Source organism: Argiope bruennichi, chromosome 8, assembly GCF_947563725.1.
Source record: "Argiope bruennichi chromosome 8, qqArgBrue1.1, whole genome shotgun sequence".
In the NCBI taxonomy this organism is placed as follows: Eukaryota; Metazoa; Arthropoda; class Arachnida; order Araneae; family Araneidae; genus Argiope; species Argiope bruennichi.
The window spans coordinates 86,314,154-86,324,640 of NC_079158.1; the positions used below are offsets into that span (position 1 = coordinate 86,314,154).

General features: G+C 29.9%; 1 long non-coding RNA gene across 1 annotated transcript; it reads right to left on the minus strand.

Moving 5' to 3' along the window:
* Positions 1–1,085: 1,085 nt before the first annotated feature.
* Positions 1,086–8,153, minus strand: LOC129981603 (uncharacterized). The gene is made up of 4 exons (XR_008785330.1): positions 8,035–8,153; positions 5,846–6,008; positions 5,041–5,141; positions 1,086–3,260 (listed from the first exon to the last, which is right to left on the minus strand). It is a non-coding gene; the product is annotated as an uncharacterized LOC129981603 (long non-coding RNA).
* Positions 8,154–10,487: the final 2,334 nt, after the last annotated feature.

Below are 10,487 nucleotides of genomic sequence, written 5' to 3' on the forward strand. Positions count from 1 at the left end.
ATACAACGGATATTTAAGGATAGTGGGCAGTCAGACATGTACAATATCCAAGCTGAATTTGCCTTTTCCGTAGCCTTCCCGTTATTCAGTAAGAGGGTAGTTGACCCATGGTTTTGTACTCTGTCACGTTAGTGTAATTCTAGAATCCTTCAAAAGGAGCCAACACTAATTTTACATACATGCAGAAAATTTTAGTTTAGAAATGAACCGTTCTGAAGTTCAGAAAAGTTATGCGTCTAAATTTTAAAGTTCCAACTTTTTGAAAGTTAAAATTAATTGAATTTAATAAAAATGCGGGAATAATTTGAAAATAAACCGATCCTTTCTGATAGACACCGTCCAGCCTTAAAAGTTTACTCTTTTATAAATATAATGTTACGGACAAATTTAAATTCCGTACTTTAATGACCAATATATTTTTAAATCACTATAGAGTAAATAAGGTACGCAGTCGAAGTGTAAAGATAAACATTAAATTGTGAAAATTTTGAAATAATTGCACAAAGCTTCAATTAATCCATCATAAATACTGAAAATTGCGAAATTCCATCATGACCAACATAACAAATCTAAACTTGTGCTTAAACATTAATATAAATAAGCATTTAAAATACATATTACAAAGAGAAAACTACCTAGAAAGTCTTGTTTTCTGTTTGGGTGTACAATCTCTCCCGAACATCAAATTACTGCAGTCTTCAAAAATCTGAAGGTCAAGACATCAGGTAACAAAGTAACTTCAAAATAGTTATGTTTACACAACATTAAAAACTAAGGCAAACATCATTGATAAGTATACATTTACTGAATTGAAGCATACAATAACAAAACTGATATAAAATATAGCGACTGTAAAGGAACTTCAAAATTTGAATAAATTTACGTTTTAAAATAGAAAAGATTTTTTTCTAAAGCATATTAAACCTATAAATTAAAGCTTGAAATGTCCATTTAAAAAGCCTTTGAGGAATTTCAAGTTAAAATGCATTAAGAAATACTAAATAAAAATTATAGAATTTAAACTTTAATTTTAACTAAAGAATTAAATATACATCAACCCATTTTAAGTAGATTCAAATGAAACGGACGATCCATGAGTTTGCCAAAATCGAACAAGTTGTATCCGTTTACTAGAATTAACTTGAACTCCTGAACTATTTAAATTTAAAGGTATTGCATAATATTTTTCGATTTCCAAATTTCCAACCTAACACTATAAAATCTCGAATTTTTGGGGGGAATTTACAATTCATTTAGTCTACTTTGGATTAAAAGCCAAGTAGGGAAGACGTTTCACATTAAAGAATTGCCCTTAATTATTAATCCAGGCGAGATTTCCTTAAAATTTTATGCATTTTTTGTTGTATGAAATGTTAAAACGGGAAGCAAGGGATTTCAGTATCGAGTAATTAAATTTCTACGCAAATCATTTCTAATCCCAATACAAAAGTCTTCAATTATTCCTAGTTTTGAACACACTCAGTTTTAAGATCGGTCATGTACTAAAATCAAATGCCATTGGATAAGAGGGAAATAATGATACACGATTTAAACTCTTCCGTAACCTACACTTCCATGAAACATCACTAGAGAACTGGAATAATGCCGCAAGCAGTCTAATTGCAGATATAACAATCCACGATTATTAAATCTTTACAATTAGCATGTGAAGATAAAATTTTAAACTATTACTTGTATAACACTCGAATCCTTACTCAACTTTTAATCCATGGGTGATCCTTAAGTTGATAAATATATTTGGACACCTTTAAAATTATTCTAATGTGAATTTTAAATAGCTCTATACGAAGCCATGTCCACTTTCCATTTATTTATCATTAACATAACGTATGGTTAAGTATACAACATATTTGAACTGTAGGTCATTGACGCTAAGAACAAGCAGTTAAGTTCTAAAATTCCCGATATTCATTACCAATGTATCAAGCATTAATTGCACTTTTTGGATTAAAATATATCCATGGTTCTTTTCCGCCTACAAATATTTAATATATCCAGTATCGGGGATAATTTTAATCTAATATCCAGATCATATTCCGACGACCCTCCAAATTCAGTTTCCATGTACTTCAACCACCCCAGTAACCACGTTAAATACCAACTCCTGGGGACCGCGACTTTCCACTTAGGTTGCCGGTCCCAAACAACCTAAATGAAAAGTCAGCAGGTGCCGGAATTTTAACGGGTTATTCTCCCTTTTCGAAACCCTATACCACAACAACCATTTATCATTTTAGCTGCAAGAACCGAGCAAGTGCAATTTCTACTTTTAACATTGGAATTTTTAACTATTGGGAGCTATGATAGCAGTAGAATTGCTTTTTAAACTTAATCCGTCGTCTTAACTCAACACAAGTTTCTTTTTGAACTAGTTGCAACTAAATTTTTTTTGCGGAATTTCGCGTGTTCTTAGTTTGTATTCCTTTGAGGGATCAAACTGAAATCGGAAGGTTTGGAATTTCATGATAAACCTAGATTGCATCTAAATACCACGAAATTAAAAGTTCTGCATTTAACATTATGCGGTTAAATTTAATTTTCTTCGTACGATATGATCTGATCTGATAAGAGCATGAATCCGTCTCTAGTGATGTCTAATAAATTTGAAAAGTTGATATATCACCGAGTGAGCCAAATACGAAATCATTAACAATTATTTGCCACTGCCTGTTGGGTTCGCTTGCCGATAATTTACACGCGATGAGAATTGGTAATTTGTTGCAGCCTAGGAATCCAGAAACAATTGGAAGTCGAACTTGTATCCTGGCCTTTAAATTACGATTTTAAATTGGTTCAGGAGTCTTGTTTACATTAAACACGTCCGCTTCATTTGACTTACAGCGAAGTATTTTTTTTTTTAGTTAAGCTGTAAATCAAGTTAAAAATGTAAACATATTTCTTAGATACTTTAAGATTGAATGAAGTTCCCTATGTTAAACTTATCGACAAGTTTCGTTTAATTATATATTGCATTACATAAATTATACGCGTTTTCTCCACAAATCAGATTAATGGAATACAGGTATCAAATGATTCTTGAAATGGAGATTATTGTAATTAAATCATCTTAGAGCAATACATGTCATAACAGTTACGTGTTTTGGATGGCCATGCGAGTGCATCTGTTGAGTACCCAGGAAAGTCGTAATGCCATTCAGAATATAACTCTTCAGGCGCATCTATTTTCAATCAATTCACTGCAGCATCTTCGACTGGTATTCATGAAGGAATCTGGTTTCCTGAAAATGACATTCAATATAACTCAGACGCTTAAATATAATAAATGTATTGAGTGATTTCAAGGCCTGAAATGTCATGTAAAGAGTTACTAATTCCTATAGTAAAAAAATTCTTTAATGTAGAAAGCTAAGCTTGGTTCTTTTGCTTAGCCGTTTTAGTATTTCAGAGAATGCAACTCAAAATTCTTATTAATATCAGATTCTAACAATTGAGAAAATAGCGTTGATTTCCACTATATCCAGATTGCAAACAAAGCACATCAAGACAGTCTCAAAATTGCCATTTTCTATAAAGTCACTGCCAAGTTGCTTAAACAATCTAGTGTGTAAAAATGACTAAGTAACTGCTTTCAGCCTAGAATACAAAGGAATACAAGAGGCAATCCGGCATTTCACGCATAAATTCAAGATAGCAATTCATGTAATAACCAATATTTGATTCTAATCCCAAGTTACAAGATACTGGCTTTTCTGTCGGGGTTATTTAAAAAAGTCGTTTTGTAGGTACATAACGCAGAGAGTTTGCCATCAATAAGTGCAATTAAGTTTCAATGGATGCTATTATTTGGCGATAGTGATCGCTAATGGATAATGCTCATACATGACTCTATACATAACGAATTGATGAATTTATCTTGGTCAAGTTGATTTTGTAACTACAATTAATAAGGAGAAACTGAACGTTTTCAAAAATTACTTTGTAAAAATAGACTGAATTAAAAAAAATTAAAAAAAGACTGAATTAAATCATTAACTTAATTTTTTTCAGCCATTTCAAAGAAAACTTTTTTTGAATATTCATTTTTCTGTTACACTGGCATTTCCCTTTACATTACGCATAAAGATAAACATATTCAAATGACGATTCTACATTTCAAGCTTACGCAAATAGTAGGTAGTGTAATGGTAAGCAGCAATAAAGCAGATTTATAATAGACTTGATTGTATAAAAAATTTTTCTTGATAAAAGATGTTCTATCAAGCTGTTTCGAAAATATTTAACAACATTTCTACCAAATTAAGTGAAATCGGCACTCTAAAATGGTTTAAACAGATACTGAACGCATTTCATTTCCTTTTCAATATTAGAAGTTCACGTAAAATTTAAATTTTTCTTTTGACAGTCTTCGGCTGGAATGAAATTTTATGCGGTATACAAAAGTAATCATTCTCGCAAAAAAAAAAAAAAAAAAAAAAAAAAAAAAAAAAATGTAAAAACAGGAGATACGATTATTTTAATCCTTTCAGAAAGGATCTTTAAATTTCTGTTCAATTACACACTAAACTGTTTGAATATATATTGATGAATCATTTAATCCAAGAATATTGGATAATCGCATTCGAAAAGTGTTCCAACACTTAAGAAATTTAGATACCTAATTTGACCTCTGAATGTTCTTAAAAAGGTATAACTTAGTGATAAAATTGATGTTTAAAATCAGAATGGGCATCTCTTTTGGAAATTTCAGTTAATTATTCCTTCAGTGTAAAAAATTAACTACGAAATTAACTGGAACGCATTGGGATTTTGAAACTTGTTAAAATACGACACTTCCATTTCACACAAAACATCCAAGGAGTTCGTATCGAAGCCACGGGAATCCAATGCCAAATAGCCGAGTATATCCAGTCGCACTAAAGAGTTGTATATGAAACCCTTACCATAATTAATCAGTAATATTAAAGATCGTTATAGATGCTTGCATGCCAAAAACATGATTGAAAATCGGATATAGCACCGATTTCGAAAACCATAATACAGAAAACTATTCAAGCTTACCTTTGAGAACTTGCAAGAAAACTCTAAAAAAATGGTTGCTCGAGAGAAGACTTAACATAACTTCTAAATTAGCGACTTTTCAAACTTGTAAATGCAATAACCTACAAAAATACATTGTATAAGGCAATATTCATAAAATATTTTGTACAATAAACATTTGTTGATTTGTGCTAAAACGGAAGAGCAGACACGAAGCGATATTCCAAACAGTTAAATCTGAAATCTAATCCAATTTAAAAAACAGTGTGAGGAAGTATTTCTTCACACTTGCTCTCTACAAGAGGGAAAACTCCGCGATTTTAAAATTAATACAACTTTAATTTCATTAATTTTTAATTGAAGAATAACCACGTTTTAGATTCGGAAGAAAGCGCATGCAGTTATCACTTTTGGCTTGTCTTAATTGTTCTAAAGGATATGGGAATTCGCCAATAAGGGCAGCTTTCGAAAATTCGTTTTGCAAAGTGTACAATAAGAATTGCTCTATTACGAGTCGAAAACATTGATGCTCTTCATAGAGCAAAAGTTCAAGTTCAAGTGGCATCTGAACATTAGATATGAAACTTTAAGCGTAAATTTATTGGATTTTAGAATCTCTTCGTGAATAAAATTTATATTTTATCGTAACTACAAATCAAGTTTCGAGTTCTTCAATGATTTGAGAAATTGAGTGCGTTGTATGGACATATAAATCCCCGGACTAAATAAAATTTTGCGTTTTTAAATTGATAGTTAAAAATGCTTATTGAAGAAGGCGAAAATATTGACATGATACATCTAAAGAATTGTTTAATCTGTTTATTACCTTTAAAATTAACTCATCTTTTGGGCAGATTTCTGAAAACTCGACTGGTTTCTCTCGTATTTAAATGGCATAGTTCACATCAATAAGGATTTTGATGAAAGCAGTTATTGGTAGATCTCCATTGTAAGCTTGTCTGAAGTTTCAGGAGAGTCGTACCAAATTTCTGCAACATTAGATAAAAACTCCATGTAAGAAGTTTCATCAAATTAAAATAATAAAGTATTAAATAAGTAAAGCACAATTTGATGACATTTCAAGTAAAATTTAAAAATACAACATGATTTTTTCCCTGCAACTTTTAATTGCATTGTTGTATACACCTTTCCCAATTGAAGTAAATGGATTCGATAGAAATACGCTTATAACTGCTTGCAACTTTCGTGCAAGAGAAAGCATCGAGTATTATACGAATTTTTCAAAACTTGAAATGTTATTGATGTTAAATAGATGAGAGAATGAAACACGAAGTTTTTTTTTTTTTATTTAACCTACTCTGCAAACAAGTAACGCTTTTTTATTTTCGCTATTCTAAAAAAGGAACCTTTAAAAACTCAGAATTTATAAATACATTTTTTATCATTTTCCCTGTATAGGGTATACATTTTCCCCCAATATAGATAACGAATATTACAATAAAAATGTGCTCAAGTTCTAAATTTCACTTTTCCACCAAGTTTTCGTTCATCAGTATTTAAAATATTCGTTCTCATTATTATCTGGAATAGTACTATACGAGATCGAAGCGATTGCTATTAGTTAATACACTTAAGTTGACATTAGAAATAAAATCGCAGTTTCATTCTCATTAGAGTAGATTTTTATATTGACATCTATACCAGTTTTCAACCCTTATACTAGTCTTAAGTACTAGTAATGTTTTCAAGGGGAAACTAGACGACAAGAGTGGCAAAAACTAACAAAAACGGTAATCGTATCTTAATAGCAGAGATAGGGGTAAAATTGCCTTTACTGTAAGCTAGCATTCAGGATCTATTCAAGTTGCGTCTACGAAAGTATAAGAACACCAGCAGCAAAAACTCAAATGTTCAAACTGATAACGAAAAGGATGAAGCTTTATATAAAGCGGTTACGATGCAGAAGCAGAAAGAAGCTGATTCTGAACGACCAAGAAAATCCGATTGATAATCCTCTTATGAATGAAATCGCAATTCTTTATCACATAAATATAGAAAAGTTTTAAAGTTAGGGATAGAATTGCATCTATTTCTCAAGATTAGAGTATATAAAAATTAAAGCCAAAAGTTGGGAATCTACGAAGTCAAACGTTCACGAATGAAATTTAGTAAGAAAGCATAGACTAATACGTCTTGTTTTTCCTTGGTTAAAATGTTTGTATGAATATAGTGGAAAAGAAGCATCTTAACTTTCGTTTTTTCTTAAAGATATAATTCGTCTTAAACATAAAATGATTTACACAAAAAATATTCTCATTCTGAAAATTTATTGTTGTACAAATGCCCAAAGAAATAAAGAATAGTAATTTGATAATTTAAAGTTCGGAATTACCCCACGTGTGGGTCAGCATTCTGAAAGATAGATATGCGGGTCTAAGGGCAAGATGTACTGAATCGTATTTACCTTTTAAGCATTATAGAATTGATTGATGTATTACATAATTGAATGAGAGTAATTCCCCTCGTTTCGGAAAAACTTAATTCGGGATTAAAAATTCTGCAGCTGAATATTAACATACAAGAGAGTTCAAAAAAATTATGAAGTTATCCAGCTGAACACATTCGTATGAAACAGACACCAGCACCATTAGAAATTAAAAACAAAAGCTATTGTAAATACTAAGGTGTGTTTTTAAAGGCAGATGCCTGCTCAATTAAAATAAAGACAATATTAAATTGCAGTTAGAAAAGATTCATTTCATGTGTTTCAACACTCACGGTTCAAAATATATAACTTGACAAAGATAAGTTACATTTATTTTCATGTGTCGTCTCACAAAAATTATTAAAAAACATTTACATGAATAGAAAAATCAGAAATTAAGCTCCATACATTTCATATTATTGATGCATTGTTATCGAATAACAACTATTTAAAACACTGATAACCATTATTTACAGTAAGCATTTATGGTGCATCTGTCTCATACAATAACCGTTCCAAAATTCAAGTACTCAACTGAAATAGAAACTTTAAAAGAAAAAAGTACTTACTTTATAATTGAATGATTACTTCGGTATCGGGTTTCGCAACGAAATATGCCAGTTTGAAGAATTAGACATTGCAAAAATGAAAAGTTTTGAACAAGCAAAAACGTCTTCTCTAGCATATTGATTTGAAAAATTTTGCAAAAAGCACAAGCATGGAATAAGAAATCTGTTTTAATATATCTTCAACTATTACCAACCAATCAAATAGTCCTGATCCATTTTCTTCGCTTCGATCTACGGAATATATTTACATAAAGTTAATTGCTCTACAGTTCTTTTGCGAAACACAGTGGAAGAGTGATAGACGTCTTGAGACGTGATTTCGATGGATATTTCATTCAAGATTCGATTATCGTAATGATATGCAATGTTATACAATTAATTGCTGAATGTTTCGTATCTTTTAGAATTTCATATGATATCTGTAATTATAATTAAAGAAAGTAATGAATAGGATCATAATGAAAGTTCATAACAACTTGGAAAGATATTGTCACCAAACACTTCACAATTTATTAAAAATATCGAAGGACAATGTTATGATCTATCCTAGAATTTCAAGTGGATAAAATTGTTAGCGGAAAGAAAACTTAAAAATTTCCATATTTATTGTCTAATAAATTTAAAATTATTAGAAAATATATTTGTGCTCACTAAAATAAATTAATTAATTCATTTATTCATATTTTTTTTCAATTGAATCGTATTTATTCTTTAATTTAACACATTGACTGTCGGTCCATTCACATTTGCGTGGCTGAAAAAGATTTTAATCAATGTTGAATTTGATGTGAGTAGAAGAAACCTATGATTAGTTTATATCTCCTTGTTTGAAACCGTTGCTCACACATGAACCACCTGTGATTCATGCATACTATCTAATTAGATATTTCCTCTTCTACTACAATTAAAAGAGAGTAAATTAATAAGCATCTTATTAGAGAGTGGTCCAAATCATAGTTATCAATCATAGTTGGGAATGTGTAAATCATTGTCTCATATTGAAATTCTTGCAAAATTGATTGTATGTTTTTGACCAAGGGTCTTCGAAGATGGGGGACTATTTTAAATCCTTTGGAACAAATGTTAACTAGTACGTTGAAATCTTTTGTTTATGTGCGATGGTTTGTACCTTGCTAAATCAGTGATTGCTGTAAGTGTCAGATATATCATGAAAAATATATCTTGAATCTCTAAAATGCATTTGGCTCTCTGAGAAGAAATATTGCACAGATTGACATATTATTCATAGCAGAGGGTCAAAATCTTAGACGGGATGAGAAAGGTTTATAATGGAAAAAATAGGCTTCATACCACAATAATAATTACATTTCATTAACCCTTTTTTAAAGAGTATTTTACTTTTAAAATAACCATACAATTTTTATTTTTATATTTTATGGATTCAAGGATCTCTATAAACATTCATTAACTTTTTGCCTTTTCTTTGTGTCAGAATAGAGGAAAATTTACTCGAAAAATGAACGGAATATTGACAGTCTTTGATCTGTATGTGTCATCCATGTTTATATGGAAGAAGAAATACCATTTTTTTTTATTGTTTGCTCAACTTCACAATGGGGAAGATTGACACCATAATATGCGAAAGTTAGGTTCAAATGACAATTTGTCGGTGACATTTTTTTTAGGTGTCATGTTAAGAACTATTGTTTTGGATAATTGAGTTAGCATTTAGCAGTTTCTTTGATGCTGGTTTTTTTCTTAACACTATGCGATTCAAATTAGGTGCTGTTTCCGTACTTAGATGAAAACATTTATTACATTTATTAGCACATCATTTTTTTGTTTTGATTTCTTGAAGTTGCGAGTTCCGAATTGAAGAGCTTCTAAATTTTTTATTAATTTAATAATTGAGATTTCTTCATTAAAATATTAAGATTTGCTGTACATTATAGTAGTTCAAGAAATTAAGTAAAATAATCTTACTATATGGACCAAGTAAATTTTAGTCTAACATTTAATGAATGTGATGCAATTTGATAAATTATCTGAGGTTTATAAAAACACTGTAATATTAGTAGTATAAAAATTTATGTAACTATATAAATTAATATACACTTTCACTTCAATAAATAATACAAAACTAGACGACATATTTTAATGATATACAAGAATTCCGATGCTGAAGGAATATATTGGGACTTTTAAGAATATTACTCCAAAGATATTTTGATTTCAAATAAATAATGACATAATATTTCTTAAAAGTTCCATAAAGTACCTTCCCATATGAAAGGCTAATTTTTACGGTAAATTAATATAATATTGAATTTTGTATAAAATTTATATTTCTTTTTAGTTTGAAATGATAAAAAAATATTTTAACAAAAATATGTACACTGCTAATGTTAATGAGTTTAAAAAATGAAACAATTTTATTAATAAGGGCAAAAACTCTCACTTAATATTATTTAATAAATTCCAAGTTAATGCGT